The following is a 22,875-nucleotide window of genomic DNA, read 5'->3' as shown; positions in this document are numbered from 1 at the left end:
ACATTGTTCTCACTAAACTCGCCTAGGTCAAGCTACCCATTCATGCCCCTTTATAGTGCGGTGAAAAGAAAAACAAAGTCCTAAAGCTAATCCAAGTGTCTCTCAACGACAAAAGACCCTTAGAACTAGTCCGTCCTTAACCTTGTCTTCTATCTTTTGAAAACCGAAACAAATTCCATCGTCACGGCCATGAATACCATAAGTGCCCAATCAATCACTATTACCATGACCTAACTTATAATGCCTCTGCAAAACACACATTAGTCATGGTAATCTTGTGTAGTAATTAATCACCGAAACCCAACTAAGGGTCTAGATGCTTACAATCTCCTTATTTTTTGTGATTGATGACAACACAATCTCAACTATGTGTAAAAGAGAGATTTGAGGTTTTCAACCGCTTGGTTTGCATGAACTTGTGGCAATAAGAGCAAAGGGGTTAGAACAAGTTCATGCATACCAAGTCCACAACATGTATTGAATAGTATATGAAATAAACTCGAGTACAAGAAAGTAAAGCTCGTTTAACATCGGAGTAAGGCAAAAGCATAGTAAACGAGCAACACAACAGAGACATGATATATAAATAAAACGATAAGTCAACATGTCTCACAAGTCCTTACACATGTGTTGATAAACCATCAATATTACTTGTATAAATGGCTAAAATGGATCACCAATGTAGACTTAAGGGTTTAAACTGATAAATTCCACGAGTTTTGGTGAATCTGTGTTTTCAGCAGGATTAAATTAGAAAACCGTCAAGAAGGACCTATTCATCAAAAGAAATCATGGAATTCCACACGCGTAATCAACATAGGAAGACTCTAGAAGACTCTAGAAGCTGAATCACCGAAGCGGGACACATGTCTCTGACACGTGTTAAAGTAGTATTTCGTAGTATAAGCGTGGTGCTTAGACTCGGTTACTCATGAATGTACCCTATTTTTCTGGATCGGTGGTAGCTCGCGAGGGTGACTCTTATAGCCTCGTTGAATCCTTTGTAGTCCACCTCCCGTTAGTAGGCTTAGCAGGACATTGTTGCTATAGGAAACATACTCTGCCTGTGTTTTCTCTAGTAATATTCCTAGAATTGAATAATACAAGACAAAGCTTACCGAAATTAGAACTAGAAGACCTTAGCATTCTCCTCTACGCTCATATTATCTAGCCTTGATTATGAAGTTGGGATAAGTTAGATTTAGTTATTCTCACACACGTTTCCTCGAGTTCGATATAAAACTGGGTACTCCCGGTGAAGTGCTACATTGGTATAATATCTGTGCGCTTGTGGATTATTCTATGTGCATTAATTTATACTAACAAGCATTTCAGGCGTTGTTGTTGGGGAAACGGTTGATGAGTTAACTTCGAACCTAGATTATCCTCGTATCATTATTCTTTTACTCTTTTTCTTTTTACCATGGATCTAGAATCCACCTCTATCTACCAATATGGTGCACCCACAAGCGCAAGCCTACAACCAAAAGAGTCTTCAAAGCCTATCCTAACATCTGGCTATGAGCTGCACCCACATTTAATTAACATGGTTTAGGATCAACCCTTTTTGGGCAAAGATGATGAAAACCCCTACTCCTACCTAAATGAGTTTGAGCAAACTTGTGCATGCTTGCGCATTGCAGGCATGTCAAACGAAACCTTACGATGGAAGTTTTTTCCCTTCTCTTTAACGGGAAAAGCTAAACGTTGGTACAATCTCACCATAGGGGGTAGACAAGAAGATTGGGAAGCACTATGCTCTAGCTTTTGCTTATAATTCTTTCTCATCTCTAGGATAGTCGAACTTCGTTTAGAGGTTCTATCTTTTAAACAAAAGAAAAAAAGAATCTCTAGGCACGGCATGGGAATGCTTTAATACTCTTATTAATACTAGCCCTAACCTTGCCATTCAAGACTCTATTCTTCTTCAACACTTTTATATGGGTCTTGATAGGAAAACCTTGAAGCTTCTTAATACTGTCTCAGGAGGCTCGTTCTTGCATGTCTCTACCAATGCAGGGAGAATCATTCTTAAGAAAATCTTAGAGAACATTCCCAAAGAACTAGAAGAGAAGCCATTAGAGGACGAATCCTATATAGCTGAACCCAAATCTTTACTAGACTCATCACCAACTTCAGCTATCCTAAATCCTAAACCACAGGAAAAGGAGAAAACTTCAATTTCAGATTTTATGCTTGAATTCGAGGATGAAATTTTTGATGAATATGGAAATACCTCGAATTACAATACCATGAGGAGACCCTAGAAGTCTAGAAAATCATTGCACGAAGAACCTCTAGATTCTTCTGAGGAAGCTTTCCTTTAAAAGACTACGAAAGAGCTAGTGTCTATTATAAGCAATGAATGATTAGAAAAATCAGAGCTTTCCTCTGATGTGATTTGTTTAATTAACAAAGCTCCTTTCAATGCTCTTTACCATCTAGTTGTGGGTATTAATATCATGCCTGCATCTTTTGCTCTTGATTTATTGAAACACATGCCATTTACCCCAACAACAAAGTTATTAAAAAGTCTTTCAGGACACATTCTCCCAAGTTTAGGAATTTTGTATGTCCTCCCTATCTAGGTAAAAGGAACCAAAGTTTATTTGAGCTTCTATATCTTTGATATTATAGAGTTCAACCTATTGATAGGACAATCAATTGAAAGACTTATCTAAGAAGGATAAACATGAAAGTTGAATATAAGACTCAGGAAAAACTTTAAGCTTTCTATACCCATTACTCATTCTCTAAATGCTGAGAGTGAGCCAATTCCTGAGGAAGAACCAATGGAAGAGGTTAAGGTTGGATCTCTTGACTATTTGATCGAACCCAACCTTGAAGATGATGCCTAGTTCTTCATCGAGGAGGAAGATAAAAATCCCATAGAGCCTGAACCTCTAGATGATTGCTAGAACCACTTAAGCCCACCACTAAGCTTAAAACCCTGCCTTCTGGTCTTAGATATACTTTTCTCAATAATGATCAGGATTCTCCTATGATCATAAGTGATAAACTCTCTCAGGAAGAATCCCTATGCCTTCTAACTATCTTAGAAAAGCATCGTTCTATCTTTGGCTATTCATTCCAAGACCTTAAGGGAATTAGCCCCGCTCTTTGTACCCATCACATCCCTACAAATCCTAATTCTATACCTTCTAGGGAGCCCCAATGTAGGCTTAATAATGCGATAAGAGAGGTTGTTAAGAAAGAGATTTTAAAACTCTTGCACGCCGGGATCATCTATCATGTGCCACATAGTGAGTGGGTTAGCCCTGATCAAGTTGTGCCTAAAAAGGGAGGCATGACTATTGTTAAAAATTAAAAGAATAAATTAATCCCCCAAAGAACCATCACTGGGTGGCGAATGTACATTGATTACCAAAAACTTAACAAGGCAATAAAGAAATATCACTTTCTATTGCCCTTTATTGATGAAATATTGGAGTGACTAGTGAATCACTCTTTCTTCTATTTCCTTGATGAGTATTCAGGTTATCACCAGATACCGATCCATCTAGATGACCAAAGCAAAACCACCTTTACATATCCATATGGAACTTATGCTTACCGTAGAATGTCTTTTGAACTATGTAATACTCCAGCTTCTTTTCAAAGATGCATGATGTCTATATTTTCTTATATGATTGAAGAAATTATGGAAGTTTGCATGGATGATTTTTCTGTTTATGGAAAAACTATTGATGATTGTCTTGAAAATTTAGACAAGGTTTTGCAAAGATTTAAAGAAAAGCACTTAGTCCTTAATTGGAAAAATGTCATTTCATGGTTAGAGAAGGCATAGTGCTTGGACATTTGGTGTCCGAAAGAGGGATTGAGGTAGATAGAGCTAAAATTGAAGTAATTGAACAATTACCTCCTCCTGTAAATATTAGAGGGATCCATAGTTTCCTTGGTCATGCTGGTTTTATCACCGCTTTATACTAATTGTTTATACTGATCATGCTGCTTTAAAATACCTGCTCACTAAGAAAGATGCTAAGCCTAGATTAATACGATGGATTTTGTTACTCCAAGAATTTGACTTAGAAATAAAAGATAAAAAGGGAGTAGAAAATTTTGTTGCCGATCACTTGTCCATAATGTTGTTTGAGAATTTGCAGGAACTGCCCATCAATGATTCGCTACAGGATGACATGCTCTTCAAAGTCACAAAATCTGACCCCTGCTACGCAAATATTGTTCACTTTATGGTTGCAGGTTATGTACCACTAGGGGAGAACAAAAGGAAGCTTATCTACGAAAGTCATCTTCACATATGGGATGAACCGTACCTCTTTAGAGTCTACTCTGATGGCCTACTCAGAAGGTGTGTACTGGTGGAAGAAGGCATCAAGATCATCGAACGATGCCACTAATCACCATATGGAGGACATTATGGTGCATTCCGCACTTATTCAAAGATCTAGCAAAGTGGATTCTTCTAGCCAACCATGTATAAAGACATGAACAACTTCATTCAAAGGTGTGGAGCATGTCAGAGGCACAAAAATATTAATTCAAAAGATACCATGCCACTCACCAACAACCTCCAGATTGAGCTCTTTGATGTCTGGGAAATTGATTACATGGGATCTTTTCCAAAATCAAAGAACTATGAATACATCTTGGTGGCAGTTGACTATGTCTTCAAGTGGGTTGAAGCCATGCCCTGCAAAATTGCTGATGCAAAGAACTCTAAGAAGATGTTTGAAGAGATAATATTTCTAAGGTTCAGAGTTCCAAGGATGGTGATTAGTGATGGAGGCACTCACTTCACTGACAAGAATTTTCACAATTACTTGTCAAAACATGGGATCTGTCACAATGTCGCTACTCCATACCACCCTCAGACAAGTGCCAAGCAAAAACATCAAATAAACAAATCAAGAACATTCTACAAAAAGACAGTCAATGAGATGGGGACTATATGGAAGGATCGACTACCCGATGCACTATGGGCTTATAGAACGGCCTATAAAACACCGTTGGGCATGTTACCATATCAACTGGTCTACAAGAAGACCTATCATCTTCCTATTGATCTAGAATTCAAGGCTCATTGGGCCATCAAGCGATGCAACATGGACTTTGAAGCCATAGGAAATAAGAGGAAGATGCAACTCTCGAAGCTTGATGAATGGCATGAAAAAGCATATCACAACTCCAAGATTTACAAGGAGAGAACGAAAAGATGGCATGACAAGAGAATCCAGAAGGAGTTGGCCCCAGGAGATAAGGTATTACTTTTTAATTCTATGGTTAAATTATTCGGGTATGGAAAACTTTAAAGCAAATGGGAAGGACCATTCAAGGTGATAAGCACTTCATCGCATGGAGTGGTAACACTTCAAAATGATGAAGGTACATTATTCAAGGTAAATGGCCACCGTCTCAAGATCTTTCTAGAACCTAAAAAACCATCTGAGGATTTGGATGAGGTAGATTTCTTGATTTTACCATAGATTTACACAACTATCATCCTCTTTACATTTCGTAACGTAAAAATATATTTTTTGGGATTAGATAAGGATTAGAAACCACCGCAAGAAAAATCACCATGAGAGGATGACATGTGGGGCTACCCAGCCCCACCTAGAGGCCACCCGACCCACTTGTTAGTCGCCTCATGCCCAGTCAACTTTCTTGTGTCTTCTAGATCCTTCCTCTCCGTAATCCCATAGTTTTTCGACGCATTCAATTTTTCATCGTTACAAGAACCCATGTGGATAGATCTTGACCCCTGCTATAAGTTTCCCCCCTATATAAGTGAGCCTCTGCCTCGTCCATAGCCATCCCATCAAATCCTTCTCTCTCCAATAGCAGCAAAGCTCTCTTCCTTTCTAGTTCCTATGGCCAACAAAAAGATTGTCCCCTATGATTTTGATCCTAGCAAGAAGCCCGACATGCTTGCACTGACAATCGTTCCTCCTGAAGTTTCCCCCATTCATTCAAGCCAATCTTGCTTCACCTAAGCTATTCGTTGTTCGGTCCTTGTTCCGCCGCCGTGTCCACTTGAAGACAAGCCACGTCAATAAGAGCCTCGTCTAGACCTCTAGAAGCTTATCAAGGCGAGGAAGGAGATCAACCTCCTTCCTTCAAAGGGACACAAGGTGCTGACTAGAGTGAAGACCAACAAATTTGGAGACGTTAGATGTGCAAAATACAACTCGGTCACCCCTCGTACCACCATTGATAGAGTTCGCGCTATGCTGGATCAGATCAAGGTTGTTCCACCTAAGGAGAAGAAGAGGAAGGCACCATCACCACCTATCCTAGAGGCTGAGAAGCATCCAAGGATGACTATGGCCCTCCTAGATAAGAAGATGGAAGACCTCTCTGATGTCATCTATACCCTAGAGCAAAAGATCGACGAGGAACACTGTTTATCACAAGAGCCTACAACTCGATCTTAATGCTTTAAATCACTTTGTTGTTAAGATGAGCAAGTGAGAATTAGATAGTCGATAATAAGGCATGAGTGGTTAGGTCATATGTTTAAAGATAGTATGTTTAGCTTACTCGTTTAGCTCAGATCGTTAGAATATTGAAGTTTGTGTTAGGTCACCAAAAGTTTGTGTTTAGTATGTGCTTGTGTAATAAAGTGCCTTATATATTAATTAAGTTTTCTTCTTCTTATTATCTACTCTCTATTTATTTTGGATATATGTTTGTCTCCACATGTTGTGCATAAATTTATACAGGAAAACAAGTGTGGGGGGAGACACACCACGATAACAAGATGGAATTCGATCGTGAAAATCACAAAATTTAGAAAGCAACAGAACAAGACCACGCTCGCCAAAGTTGGACCGAAACGGGCCCAAGAGTGGGGCACCCAACCTCCTCTATGGGCCGGCTAGCCCATCACTGCTCTGCCTCACCTCATGCTTCATCCATGGTCAGGTTGGAGCCTAATACACTCTATTTTTATATGTTTCACTTTCTGTTTCGAACCGAATTAAGAATCCATTGATAAACAACTTTAAAACCTGAGGAAATATTATTTCAGTCATGACTTAAGGATAGACTCACATAATACTTTTCCTAGAAGTATTGCTACTGTTAGGAACTTATTATTAGGGACCCTATGTTACTTAAGTTGTTGTGGAATGAGATATAGTAGAATAATGAGAACTTGATTCTTGATGTCTTGTTATTGGAGAATTTTATTTCAAAAAGTAAAAAGAATAGCTATACCTCTCCTTTGTGATAAGCAATGTCCTACCAGAGCCAAATATAGACTAGAGAAACCTTCTACATATACTACTTGTCATTGTATTGAGTTTGGTCAAACCTTGTGACCCTTGTTGAGAAACTTATCATGCTCTCAAGATCAAGATCACGTACACTCCACATACATTTGCTGCTCCTACACTGGGGGTACGCAACAACATGTTTTCCATCCACCTAAAAATGTTCTACTCCTGCACTGGGAATAGACACAAAAATATGCTTGATAGGATAATGCTCCAAGTTATTGTAAATGTCTCTCTTGAAAAGTCTCAATTGCAAAAAGAGAGGCATGGGCTATGCAAAAGTTATTCATAAAAGAAAAAAAGTATTGAAAAAATGGACAAGTGTCTGAGATATTGAAAACAATGGGTATTTAGATGCCCGCCTAAAAAGAAAAAGAGAGAGAGATGAATGAATAAGATAGCTCATGTTTTCTTGCAAAAGTTTTTCAAGTTTCAAACAAGAGAGATATGTTTCAAAGAGCATAGTAGAATTAGGTTAGCCACCATATATACATCCACACACATGCACATCTTGATCTAAGAGTATGACATCTTTCTCCTTAGATCCTTGTTTTGACTTTACAATATATGCAATGCAAGAATGTTTTCATATTCATCCCTACCTCAGCTCCACATAAACTTTTAGAAGTAGGAAAAAAGAAGGCAAAAGTCATTAATGCCTTGGTAAGGATCCAAAAATACCATATATATATAGAGATTTAAGAGTACTACAAAAGGAAAAGGTAAGCTATGTTTTGTTTTCAAAAGTATTAAAACGTTTCTCCAATTGACTTGACTAAAGGAAGATGGTGATATGTTTCAAGCTATTCTGTTCTTCAACCACCCAAAGTTTTATGGTAGACACTTTGAATCCTACAGTGCATGCATGACTAGGAATAGTTTTGTTGATGCCTTGTCCCAAGGTTATGTCTTGAGTAATCCATCCTTTTATCGAGGATGAGTAAAAGCCTAAGTGTGGGGGAGTTTGTTGTCGATAGTTAACAACCATTATAAACCATCAATATAACTTGTATAAATGGCTAAAATTGATCACCAATGTAGACTTAGGTGTTTAAACTGACAAATTCTATGAGTTTTGATGAATCTATGTTTTCAGCGGGATTAAATTAGAAAATTGCCAAGGAGGACCTATTCATCAAAAGAAATCATGGAATTCTATCGCGTAATCGATGTGGGAAGACTCCAGAAGGTGAATCACCGAAGCAAGACACATGTCTATGATACATGGGGCTACCTAGCCCCACCTAGAGGCCACCTGGCCCCTATGGGCCCCACCTGTCAGCCTCGTTGTTATGTCGATTCTTCATCGCCTTAAGGATTGTATCTCTATCGTTCTTTAAGTCGGTTTGATCCAAGGACTCACGTTGGACGCTCTAGGCTATATATACTAGCCTATACCCTCTTCTAGGGTAGATGTCTTATTTGATCCTGAGAGCTGAGAAGCTAAAAACCCTAATTCATATATCCACTAGGATCAGAGCTAGCAATCAAGAGAAGATTAGTCCTCAATAGGATCTAATCTTGTATTAGAGATAGTGAGATAGAGTGAGAGGGAAGAGTTTGGAGGAGTCCTGGCCTAGTCGGTGCTCTCTCTATGGTTTGTATCCTAGCGGAATCAAGTTCTTCTTGAGCTTGCTTTTGAGATTTCTCTAGTAATCGACTTCTAATTCAAGTAAGCATCTTGTTCATATTGTTCTTCAGGTTTACGACTCTCCTTTGAGTACTTTAATCCTTGTAGCTCCTAGGTTAAAGTAGTATTCATAGTGTAATCATGGTGCTTAGACTCAGTTACTCATGAATGTACCCTATTTTCTGGATCGGTGGTAGCTCACGAGGGTGACTCTTATAGCCTCATTGAATCCTTTGTAGTCCACCTCCTGTTAGTAGGCCTAGCAGGACATTGTTGCTATAGGAAACATACTCTGCCTGTGTTTTCTCTAGTAATATCCCTAGAATTGAACAATAAAAGACAAAGCTTACTGAAGTTAGAACTAGAAGACCTTAGCAGTCTTCTCTACGCTCCTATTATCTAGCCTTGATTGTGAAGTTGGGATAAGTTAGATTTGGTTATTCTCACACACGTTTCTTTGAGTTCGATATAAAACTAGGTACTCTTGGTGAAGTGCCACACTGGTATAATATCTGTGTGCTTGCGGATTATTCTGTGTGCATTAATTTATACTGACAACATGCAAGCACACATATAAAACAATGCATAGTGGAAAAGTAAACATGCATGCAACAAAATATGGGAGTAGCACACAAAGATATCAAATCCCTCTCATGAGCTCTCCCTCTATCTCACATACTCTCACCCTCTCCCCCTTTGTAGTCAAGCACCAAAACCTAAGGGTCCTATGGTGAGGTCAGAGTAGTAGTGCCAGGTGCCAAAGTGTGCGATGTAATCTCAAACTAGTCATAGTCAATGTTTGAGTCAGAACTCTGCCTCTCGGGCTGACCAATGGGTGTTGTAGCTGCAATTGTCACTAGCACTATCTCTGGAGCCTCTGTAAGTAGAGGTGGAGGAGGCTGACTCGCTAGGACTACCTGCTACTGCTGTAGGTCAGATGAGGCCACTAAGGAAGGGATAGTGTCATCGGTGCCTGTCTGAGGTGGAGCTATAGGGAACATAGGAGTTGAAGTAGACTGACACTACATATGAAGACTCTCCTGTGACCTAGCTATGTGTGGTGGAGACTAGTTTGAGAAGTCTGAGCTACTATAGTCACCATGATCAATGACGATGTCTGAGTAGCTATAAGCAGGAGAGGTTGAGACACGTCGTTAGCTGTAAGCGAGAGCTACTGGAGAGAAGTCGAGTGTAGTGGGGTGGATTGGAGACACCTAGGGGAAGCTCTGGCCCTAAGGTACGCTATACTATATAGCTAGGGCTAGAGAAACCTGCTAAACTAGTGCAGGAGCTACTATCTAGACTAGAGGTGGTGCAGGTGAGATGCCTGTCTACTAGAGAATGTGCTCAAAGTAGTGGAAGTGTCATGCCTCACTAGCAATCATCCACTCCTAGAAGGAATCCTGCCGAGCCTAGATGTTCTCAAACAAAGTAAGCATCTACTGGCCTAGCTTAGCCTACTTGGTATGGGCCTCTGCCTCACATCAGTGCCTGCTCAATAGCAATCCTCTATATCTCAGTGGCCTATCTCTGCTGCTTAGTGATCATTTGCTAAAGTAAAGCTGCCATAGTGGGGTCTGTCGCTAGAGGAACTAGAAGAGTAGAGTGGGAACCACTAGCCTCACGGTCATGGGTTCAAGGAGGTGGAGGTGCACATGTCAGCTCTGGGAGCTCATCCTCCTCCTCATCATTGTCATTATCAAAGTCATCATCATAATCTCCACCAAACTACTGCTCAGTGTCCCTGACTAACTCATCCTGAGGGTCCTTTGTCCTGGGCTACTCAATAGGCTCAATCTCTCTATGTTGCTCATCTATCCCAAGAGCAACTAGCCTATAAATCCTAAAGGCTTTGGCGTGAGTGTCATGAGTCATGATGTACTAAGGATGGTGGATCAGCCTCTCAAAGATATGTGACAAGTAGTGAGCATAGGGAAGCTAACGACAAACTCTACATCCATCCATCACTGTATCCTCAATCTCACAAAGCAAGAAGTCTACAACATCGAACACTATGTGAGAGACTAGTGCCCTAAGAAGCCACTGCTGTAGGTGTGTCAAGGCCTCTCTAAAACTAACTCATGGTAGCAAGGTCTTCCTCATTGCTATCTCAAGCACCTGAGCAAGATGAGTCATGTCCCTCAGACTCCGTCTAGAACCCTCGTCAAACGACGAACGAAAGATAGCGGCCACATGGGCTGCCAGAGGCTACATCCTGCCGTGAGGACGTCAAGGAGGGTCAGCTATACCATAACACAAACTGTGTAGTCTCACTGGTGTCTCTAGAAACTTGTACAACTATCCAATCTCAGAGGCTAAGATCCTATAGGTCTCACCCTTGAAACAGAACTGAATAAACTCATGGCTTGGGTCAACCCAAACTATGGCATAGAATACTTTGACCCACTCATCCATGTATAGTCCTAATCTACACTTTAGCTCCTCTAGTCCTGGTAAGTAAGTTATGCACTGTGAAATCTCACGAGTGCCTGCTGCTCTACTCAAATAGGCCAAGTCCAAGACTCTATGGGGCCTCAAGCCAACACGCTCAAGCATCTATGCTCTATAGAACGACTTCCTGAATAGTCATGCTGAACAACTCTAAAGCATGCTCCTCTCTCTGTGTAGGTAGCCACTCCTCAAGTGGGATATTCCAGAACCAACAGTTCTCATCACACTCAATTAGGCGAGGGTCATCCTGAATCTACTCAAGACCCTACTGATCATGCTCTCTGACGCGTTGTCTGGGTGGCACTAGAGGCAAGTCCTCCTCAAGGTCCTTTAGCTACTCCTACTGATGCTGACTTGGCATTGGGTGCATAGTGGTGTGTGCATGAGACAACCTATGAGGTTGAGGCATCTCTATTTACTGCTCTGACTGCTGTGTCTCTGTAGCTATAGGACCAATGTGCAAAGAACCACCCCTGTCACCTCTCACACCTCTGTCATAAGCTGTTGTGCTTCTGCCAGTGCTTGCTCGACCTCTCAGTGCTACCTCTTCTACTTCTTGGTCTGCTCTATCACCTTTGTCTTGCCCTTAACCCTCAGTGGATGGCAAGGGTCCTAACCGTCACCATGTCCGCTAACTAGAGAAACAAGACTGGTGCGCTTCGTACGTGCCATAGCAACCACTAATAAGAGAACCACTAAGCTACAAGATCAACTGCTAGAGAATCACTGCCTAATCAATAGAACCCCCTAACTCAAGTCATCCTACCCAACTGTCACTCAAGAGGCTTGGCCTCTATTCCATACTCGTGGGCTTGGCCTTGAGTTCAACTGCCAACTGCTACTGACCAAATCACCTCAACCACTAACACTGACAAACATGCCGATCTGGCCTTCAAGTAGTAGGAAAGGAGGTCACTGCAGCCGATGACATCAACTATAGAAGGATATGATAAAAAAGAGTGAGCAAAATAAGGAGTGAAGCTGGATTTGGCATTTCAACGAAGACCTTGCAAGCAGCGGAGCTGCTCACCAAGAATGAGGCTGCTGCAGATCAGGGATGATGCCCAAGGGTGACCAAACATAGCACAAAGGATAGCAACATGGTTGCCGAAGAGGATGGAAGGCAAGCTCTAGCAAAGTTCAAGGCGATGGCGTCGAGCTCGACCTCTAGATGGCGCACGTGTAAGAAGAGCCAATGCACATAGATGAGTGGTTATGCTGGAGAAGATTCACGCATGTTGGTGAGGTCACAGCGGTGCAGGTGTGGTGGCACAGTGGCATGGAGATGGCACAATGACTAGTGAAGGCAGCATGTGGCGACTAGGGTTGCTGCGCGGGGTGCGCACGTGAGTAGGCAGGGCGAGGCCGCGACAAATGAGAGTGCGGGCGAGCGACTGGTGAGGAGAGGCATGGCAGCTAGTGACGCAGCCCAAGGTGATGAGCGACGTTAGGGTTATGGCTTGACCGATGGTGGCATACGAAGGTGCGGCGGTTTGGAATGAAGGCGTGGGAGCGGGCCGAGAGAGAAAAATGAAAGGGATAAGGCGTTGATGACTCAGGACCCACGTGATAGGATAATGAACCATGCTCTTCAAATTGGCACCAGACTTACACTGTGCACATGGCGGTGACAGGGGCGGTGCACCACCAGGCCTTATTTGGTGTACACTAGGTAGGGGCAGTGACCGCGGTGAATTTTACCCTATTTGAGCTGGCACCGCCACATGAATAGTACCTATCCGGTGATAGGTCCGGTGCCCTCCAGTCTTCAAATTTGAAAATTGTCTTCGCTGAACCTACACCCAACCATGTCCCAACTTCAAGAAGCAACTAAACTGCTAGTTGGGACTGGTATGAGTCATCCTCGCTCAAACTATCATTTCCAAATTAATTTTGCCATAGGCTTCATTAATTTTTAAGAAAATAGGTAGTAAAAAGGCGAGGAGGCATCATATGGCCACCACATAGGGGTCAAAACCATTAGGAGCTTCAAATGCTCCCCTTATCGGTGGGCAAACATAGTGGATGCTCAAACTTAACCAAAAAGAAACAACAAGAGCAACACACATGCATATACAATACAATACTTGAATTTAAATCTAGTTGCTTGCCAAGTTTGATCCAAGGTTAAGCTTTTTCACATGCTTGTTGGTAGTTATCCTAACCATGTTAGACAAGCCATAAGTGCATTACTAAAAATCAAACATGTTTTATATTACAATGCAATGCAAGGGACAATGCAAGCTCATTTTTTTAGTGAAGTTACTTAGGTCAAGCACATTGAGCTCATTCCTTAATCTACAAAAGGTAGCCTCATCTAGCGGTTTTGTGAAGATATCTGCCAATTGATCCTTGGTCCTTACACCTTCTAGTGATATATCTTTTTAGCAACATGATCCCTAAAAAAGTGATGATGGATATCTATGTATTTGGTGCGAGAGTATTGAATCGGGCTATTAGTAAGCTTTACAACACTCTCGTTATCACACAAAAGAGGTACCCTTTCTAGAACTACACCATAGTCTAGAAGAGTTTGCTTTACGTAAAGGATTTATGCACAACAAGCACCCGTGAAAATATACTTAGTCTCGGCGGTGGACAAAGCAACACTATTTTGCTTCTTAGAGGTCCAAGACACTAGTGATCTACCAAGCAAGTGGCACCCTCCGGATGTGCTTTTTCTATCAATTTTGCAACCGGCATAATCCAAATCAGAATAGCCAACTAGTTAGAATCTAACTCCTTTGGGATACCAAAGGCCAATGCTTGGTGTGTGCTTAAGATACCTAAGGATTCTTTTAACTGGCAACTAAGTGAGCTTCCTTAGGACTAGCTTGAAATGTAGCACACATACACACACTAAACATGATGTTGGGCCTAGATGCGGTCAAGTATAACAAGCTACCAATCATAGAATGGTAGAGAGTTTGATCAACCAATTTACCTCCCTCATCTAGGTCGAGATGTCCATTTGATGACATTGGTGTCTTGATTGGCTTACATTCATCCATTTTAAACCTCTTGAGGAGATCCTTGGTATACTTTTCTTGAGAGATGAAAATCCCTTCTCTCATTTGCTTGACTTGAAAATCAAGAAAGAATGTAAGCTCTCCAATCATAGACATCTTGAACTCCTTCGACATCAATTCACCAAACTCTTTGCAATATTTTTCATTTGATGAGCCAAATATGATATCATCAACATATACTTGACAAATGAAGATCTCTACATCAAGCTTCTTAGTGAATAGTGTGGTGTTGACCTTCCTAATGGTGAAGCCCTTCTCAATAAGGAAATCTCGAAGACGCTCATACCAAGCTCTAGGGGCTTGCTTTAGCCCATATAGCGCCTTGGACAACCTATAAACATAATTATGATATCTAGGGTTGTTTGCACCAAAATTTGGGAAGAAAAATGCGGGAACTTGAAGCTTCCAGGATTGAGTCATCGAGGAATTGATTGCATAAGGATCGATATCAGCTGATTCAGATGCGGCCCTAGGATCGGCTCTCTTCGGATGACATCGGCAGATAACGCTAATGAGCTACAATTGGCATCGGGTAAGACATATTGAACTCTACAAAAAGGGAAAGATTAGCGTCCAAGTTATCTTAAATTAGGAATGTTTTCTCTTAGTACTAAAAGTTGTATTGAATCATACTTGAGTAGGATTCATGCTTAGGTTCCGGGTATAACTATCGGACCCTAGCTATTGTAAAGACATCCAATCAATCAATACAAATTACTTTTTTTGGCTTCACGCCAATCCTCAGGAGTAAGAGTAGTGTAGATCTCGGCAAGTCCTTCAACAAGCAAGGCTGCATCGGTCCGGTCGACCTTCGACTTGTCTGTAAGTACTGTAATGGCTTATACTTCTGTTTGTAAGGCTGCATCGGTTAAGTTCGACCTCCACTGCGAGCTCTAGCATAAGCTAGTTATCAATTCTCATCTAGTTCAAGTACGGTTGCATTGGTTAAGTTTGACCTCCACTGCTCAAATTAGATTAAGGTTAGGTTATCAGCTCTACCTAAGGGTGGCATCCTTCTGGTAGATTCATTAAGTTACTGATCTTGCTGATGTTCCTATCGTCATTAGTTTTCAGCAATATCAACCTGCCCAATTGAGATCGATCTAGATTGGCCTCACATCTTTTTAGTCCATCATTTATTATGTTACATTGCGATGGTTCTTACTTTAAACGACGGATTATGTTTCATCAGCCATTCTACTTCAATCTTGGTCATGCATAGTACGTAGTCAAGGCATGTCTGATCTTGAGAAGGTTTACTAGCTAGTTGAATCTGGTCCATAGCTCGCTATTATGGATGTATCGATCTAGTCGACCCCACTATTAGTACTTTAGATCGGAGGATGCTAGCTGGTAGATTTGCTTTCGACCAGGCATGACCCTAGCTATTTGCTATGCCCGCATCGGCTAAATAACCAATCGCCTATGTTTTAACGCCTACAATGTGTCTTCATGATTCTATTAAATGTGAATAGATCTAGTTTACTTTAAAGGGTTGATTTGTTTTCTTTATCATGGCTGCCATTGATCTGGTTGAACCCCACTATTAAAGATAACAGGTTAGTTCTGATGAGTTCATAGATCTAGTCTATGTTAAATAGTCGATTGTTCACATGCTGTAGTCCTTTTTCTACCTGAATCGGCTATTTCAGTCGATTCGCTTGTGCTTTCACACATATAGCATGTCTTTCAGAAAACCTATCATTGTATAGATGGTTTTATGGATTCATCGGTTTTAGTTTGTTATTATCATCATAGCTGCCATTGATCCGGTCGAACCTCATTGTTGATAGTAACATATTAGATTTAGAGCATTTGTAGATCCATTTGTACTAGACAAGTCGATTTGTTTGTGTGTTATATCCTTTCTCGTTAGATTCATTGGCTCAATGCTTTACATTGGTAATATCCACCTAGTTGATGATTTTACTTACGTCTACATGCATTATACTTATCATCATAAAATCAATCACAACCTATGAGCTTTACAACCCTTAACAACCGATTTCTTCACGTATTGGCTGTTTAGTCGATTTTTCCCGTCTGGCTACTCCTGAAGCGGCACACTTGGAACCATCTGGGCAAGACTAGCATGTTCCACCTTAAATTACTAATAAACTTTCTCTCCTTGTTAATTGCAGGTCAAATTAACTAGCACTGCCTTCAGGAATTCATAGGGTCGACTGGTCCTGTGTTGAAGCCAAGCGGATCTCTAGCCTTGCTCCATTAAGCAGATCCTTCTGGCTTACTATGTGCCAGGCACATTAACATGTTTTTGTGTCGACACACGTTCGGGCATGCCGGTGGGACCCCACAATTGTCATGGCAACTCACAACAATAGTGACATCCTTATGGTACCTTATGAAGACCTACAAGATGAGGATAAAGATGTCATTAGTAAAGCTATAGAAGAATTTTAGAATAAGTGTTTGTTGTCCTACACCAAGACACGTGACAATAAAGTTGTTCAGAAATATCCACTACCAAGAGTTTTGTTGCATGGGCAGTCAGATATAGACGAAGCTGAGGATAGGCGTTTCTTCGTAGAGGCTGTAAACAAATCTATTCATGATGCCATATTGAACCATAATATAGTTTTCTTGAACACATTCCACAACACTATAATTGAGGTGTTTCATGGATATCCAATTGATCAGGTTGGACCGGTTTACTATAATATTCCACATCTGTCGACTCAAGGGACTAATAAAGCCAGGTACTAGCCATCGAGAAGCAGCACTAGCTAGTAATGATGATGTCTAGATAGTTCAGAGCTCATCTGAGCAAGTTCAAGGTGCTACTACTAATCAGATGCAGTATAATCCTAGATCATCAGTGCAGCATGTGCAACAACCGATGGGGCAAGTTTAGAATCAAATGGTTAATTTTGGCATAGCAGGCTAGATACCGTCATTGGCTCAAAAAATAGCACCATCAGTTCAAAGGATTGGTTAAGATATAGATCCCAGCATTTACAACTAGAGACTTCAAGTAGCAAACCAGTAAAGGACCCAATAGATAGAGATTCCACAAGGGTATCATTATGGCATAGATTACCATACCCTTCATATGATTCAAATCTAGGATATCAATGGTACCCGAAATTTTAATCCGTAGATGGGTCAATAATTGCAGAGAAATCCAGATTCAAGTGCTGATGAGTTATTGCTCAGAGTGACCGAGATGATGGAGAATCAGTTCAGTTTGAAGCCAAAAGGGTAGACCTTCTCGTACAAACACCCATATCCAGAGTGGTATAATTTGGTCGCTTTTCCTACAAATTATAGGCTCCCAGAGTTTGCTAAGTTCACTGGCCAGGATAGCACAAGCACAATAGAATATGTCAGTCGGTATCTTACACAATTAGGCAAAGCATCCATTGAGGAGGCTCATCGAGTTCATTTCTTCTCCTTGTCCCTATCGGGACTAGCCTTCACTTGGTTTTCATCATTGCTAGTTAATTCCATTGCCAATTGAGCTGATCTAGAAAAGAAGTTTCATACATATTTTTACACTGGGATAGGAGAAAAGAAAATTACTGATTTGACGACTATAAGGCAGAGAACTAATAAATCAGGGCACCGAGTTTCTTTAGAGATTCTGAGAGATTAGAAATTTATTCTTCTCATTGAATCTAACTGATGATCAGCTAGCTACTTTGGTCATTTAAGGAATGTTGCCAACATGGAGAGAGAAGCTATTTGGGCAAGAGTTTGACAATTTAGGTCAATTGGCTCAACGAGTGGATAGCACTCAATAGCCAATCTTAGAGTATGCGTAGGGATACCCAATTCTAGAAGAACGCCGTGATTGCTGAAGCCTATAACCCATATTCAGTCGATGACAGCGATGGAGAAGAAGAAGAAGAAGAGATTGCTATGGCCAAATGGAATTGGGGTAAGAAGATAGTAATGGTGCTAAACCCTTAGGGGAAAAGGAGTTGAAGAGAGTTATGATTTTCGACATCACAAAATCAGACAAACTCTTCAATTTCTTGCTTGAGAAGGGACAAATCAAGTTGCTCGCCAATCATGTTATATTGCCCCCTAATCAATTGAAGAATAAGAAGTTCTGCAAGTTTCATAATGCCACTTCTCATTCTACTAATGAGTATAAAATCTTCTGGCTACAAATACAGATTGCTATTCAGCAAGGGAAGCTTAAATTCGATACACCTCGAAAGATGAAAGTCGATGATAATCCTTTCCCAAGAGATCAAAACATGGTCGATGCTAAGTTGCTCAAAGGAAAGACTAAGGTCCTGACATCAACCAGAGCAAGAGAAACTAGAACAGTCGATCCCAAGATACAAATATCAGTTGATGAATATAGAGAAATTAGAAGGTGTTGTGACTAACAGAAGAGCAGATACGAGCAGGGAGAGACGTCAAGGAATGGGGCAATAAGGCCGTGTGTCACATCTCGAATTTTGTTAAACAAGTGGTAGCAGGCAGAAGGAAAAAGATTATCAGCGTTGGTTAGAAGAAAAAGAATACCAACATCAATATGAGAAAGAGAGGTATGAAAGAAAACAAGCCAAATCACATTGGAATTGTCCTTTCTTTAGACATTGCTGGAATGAAGGTTTGAAATTGCCTACCAGAAATAACTGCCCGGAGTGCAGTGAGCAATATTGGGAATTTACGTAATCTTAAGCCAACGCTAGTCTATCCATGCTCGAGATGAGTATTATCATAATAATATAGATCAATGCTTAAAAAAATAGAAGTGTTCATGATCGGCTCGAAAAACGAGTTGTTGATCAAAACTGGACTAATTATGAAGAAGAGGGTACTGAGGAAGAGTATGTTTGGTAGAACGGGCAATGGTGTCTAGGAGGTTTGACGAGAAGCTAGAAAAGATGGGTGCAACACATAAGAAATAGAGAGCTAGAACAGACTTAGGCATCTGGTAGACCTCAAGTGTGGCGTGCTGAACAAACAGCCGATAGGGGTCAACCATCGGCTAATATTCAAATGGCTTTTCTATTACCGTTAGAATTTAGGGCTCCAGTAGATCAAGAAGTCTATTCAGATTTCAATAAATTGGAGTATGAGGAAATAGTTGCCAAGTTGACAGTAGTACAACAAGCTATATTTGATAAGCTAGTCAAGCATCGACACTTAAAGGCTTTATATGTAAAAGGTTTTATTGATGGAAAGCCGATGAGCAAGATGTTGGTAGACGGAGATGCTTCTGTTAATCTTATGCCTTATACTACTTTTCGCAAGCTTGTCAATGGACCAAGAGATTTGATTGAGACCGACATGATGCTTAAAGATTTTAGGGGGCAATGCATCCAAGACCAGGGAGGCAATGAATGTTGAATTAACAATCGGAAGTAAGACTTTGCTCACAACATTCTTCATCATTGATGGAAAAGGTTCATATAGTTTACTCCTTGGTTGTGATTGGATCCATGCAAACTATTGTGTACCATCGACCAAGCATTAGTGCTTGATTCAGTGGTATGGAGATGTTGTTGAGCTGGTTCACACTGATGATTCTATAAATATCACAACAGCTGATCCAATGTATTAGGAGCTAGAAGACTTCAAATGTTTTTCTAGTAAGCTATGGGAAGGAGGCTTCATTAAAGTCATTGGTGAAAGCCAACAACCAATCCAAGCAGTCGGCTCTAGGAATTTGTTTTAATGGATAATCCGATAGATGGTATAGATGGTAAACTAGGGTAGGGCCTTATGTCGGCTGATGAATTAGAAGAGATAGATATTGGCCCTAGAGATAAGCCTAGGCTGATGTATGTAAGTGCTAAGTAGTATCCTAAGTATAAGCAAGAGTTGGTGGATTTATTAAAGGAATTTAGAGATTGTTTTGCTTGGGAATACTATGAGATACTTGGTCCAGATTGATCAATTGTTTGATCCTTGGTCTAAAGAGTTCTAGTGCAACCTATCAAGAAGTGATCAGTGGAAAATGTCTAGAAGAATATTATCTTAGCGTTTGGATTGATACTTGATAGCTGATTCGTTCAGTTGTCGGCTCTAATAGCCGGTACCAGAAGGGTATCGCCTTTAGCTCAAAATTACCCCAAAAGCGGGGAAAAGCCGAATATGTGATGTATCGCCTATAGAGCAAAAAAACATAGAAACAATCCTAATGTATATGAAGACATTATAGAAAATACACTGAGATACGATCATAGAAAAACAGAAGATTTTATTCATTGATTAGTTTGCCCTAAATACAAACTAATCAAAGACGTTATTTATCACATCCTGAGCGGATATGATGTCCACGATGGCCTCCTGTTGCATCGACGAACTCCTCGATCAACTCCTCGTGCTCCTCGAGGCCATTGTCCATCGGGAAACCTGGTCTCCATGGTATGGAGCTCATACCTGGTCTGGACCTACGCCGCGGCCTAGCGCCACCAGTTGCGCCATGATGAACGCCATAAAGGGCGATCTCCTAGATGTGGGCCAAGACGTCGGGGAGGCAGGCATTGATGAGGGGCCCCCAAGAGTTGATGACCACAGTAGCCACGTTCGCCTGCTAGTTGGAGGGACTCCAACTGCACCATCAGGGCTAACGATCACAGAAACAAAAGAGCTATCAAGATAAAGACAGTGAAAATCAAAATAAAGGTGTTCTTGGAGTCCATCTTACCCACCACCATGGCGTCAGACTCAGGCCAGCCATGCCCTAGCAGGGCTAGCCTCTTCCTCGGTGGCGTGAAGGGTGGCTTGAGAAACCTCAAGGTGGTTCTCAAGCTGGCTGTTTTCCCGAGTTGCCTCGGAATAACAGGTCTTGGGCTGCCCTCCACTCCCAAAGGAAATGCCAGGTGTTATCGCCATTGTAGGAATTAGAGGAGTCCGATGATGAGTCCGATGCGAAGGCAGCATCAGATACTGACATTGGAGGGCTCGCCGGCCTTGGGAGGTGGAGTACGAAAGCTATCATTCAAGACAAACCTATAAACGAGTTAGAAGAAGTTCATTGCCATGAGCAGAAGATATTGATCTCACCTCATATGGTAGAGGCGTAGGCTCATCGGTAGGTTCTCCTTCAGGAGCCTCCTCCACCACGCGGCTTGCCTCAGGTTATCCTCGCTGGCCATAAGGTTGATTGGATCTACTGAAAAGGTGGAGAAGTGCAAAGGAACAGGAGCAGTTGTGAGTATAGATGTGTTCGAGGTCAGAGCACTCGGCTAGTATTTGTAGCCATGAAGCGAGGTGGTGGACTGTCTCGGGACTTGCAAAAAGCAACCAGCAATTAATAGGAGCCATAGCGCCACTACACTAATGCCGAAGAGAATGTGGTGTTGATAATTGAGGATAGAAGGTTGAAGAGTTTTCTTAATAAAGGCTGTGTTTTCAGACTTAATTGGATTAAGGTCAACGGTGTGGAATCGGCTATTTTCAAATCGGCTCTTTAGCCGAGACAAGGAAGACAATAGATTAACAAAAAGTATGGTTCTCATTGGTTCCACACAAGATACATGTTAGTATGTAGATTACAAGTTTAGAACATCCTAGATTGCTTTCAATGCTTTTAGCCGGATAGCAACGACTTCTGTGATTTGTTGCTTGTCTTCTTCGACTGATCAAGGAATATCCTCAAGGCTGCTGTAGATGGCCCTGCCTTCTCTGACCTTGGTCAGCAGTTCTTGTTTCTTTTGCTTAATGGCATTTGGTATTTGGGCTAGTTTGGACTTGTGGCGATCAGTGACAGCCTTCATGTTCTCTAGCTCCTTCTCAAGTTCTGCACAGCTGGTTTCTAGTTGGTTCAGCTCTGGCTTGATCCTGAGGGGGAGTTCTTCAAATTATCGATTAGTTGTGCTAGCTCTTTGGCCTCTTGTCTGTTGGAGTTCTTCTTGGCCAATAGAGCTTCACTGATTAGACAGGTTCCTCTAAGACTTTTCACCTTTGGGGCTTGATCTTCAATGATGGATAAAGGTGACAAGACTTTGATAAGATCTAGGGATAAATTATCCTTAATGGCTAAGAAGACTCTTTGCATTGAATCTGCATCTTGGACCAAATTGGCTATATTCTTCTCAAGCGTTGGCAATATATCATTTAGCCGATTTCTGGTCTCTTCTGATAAAGCTTCTTTAGAAGAGGTGGCTGATGAGCTAATTTTGTCTTCATCTAGATACTCTTCAAGGTTGAAAGAGTAGCTCAGAGCTAGAAGATTAAGTACCTATATATAAGGAAATCTTGTTAGGAGGAATGAATCAGTTTATAATAAGATAAATGATGAAGTAAATATGGTACCTTTTCTGAGATAGCTTCTATCTGAGAAGAAGGAACGGACTAATGACGCACCAATGGTATCTGTTTGAATCGGCCCTAAACTCTCAACATTGGTATTTGCAAACATCAAGGAAGATTTTTAGTTCATGATTATTGTAGAAGGATAAAATAGATATATGATTTTCTTACCATCAGTTGTGTGTTGAACTGGGGAATCAACAGTCTAGGTGTCAACAACAACATGATCATTTTCAATGCTAATAGGATCATTTTCAATAGGGAG

Source organism: Miscanthus floridulus, chromosome 4 (assembly GCF_019320115.1).
Source record: "Miscanthus floridulus cultivar M001 chromosome 4, ASM1932011v1, whole genome shotgun sequence".
NCBI lineage: Eukaryota > Viridiplantae > Streptophyta > Magnoliopsida > Poales > Poaceae > Miscanthus > Miscanthus floridulus.
This window is presented reverse-complemented; position numbering follows the sequence as displayed.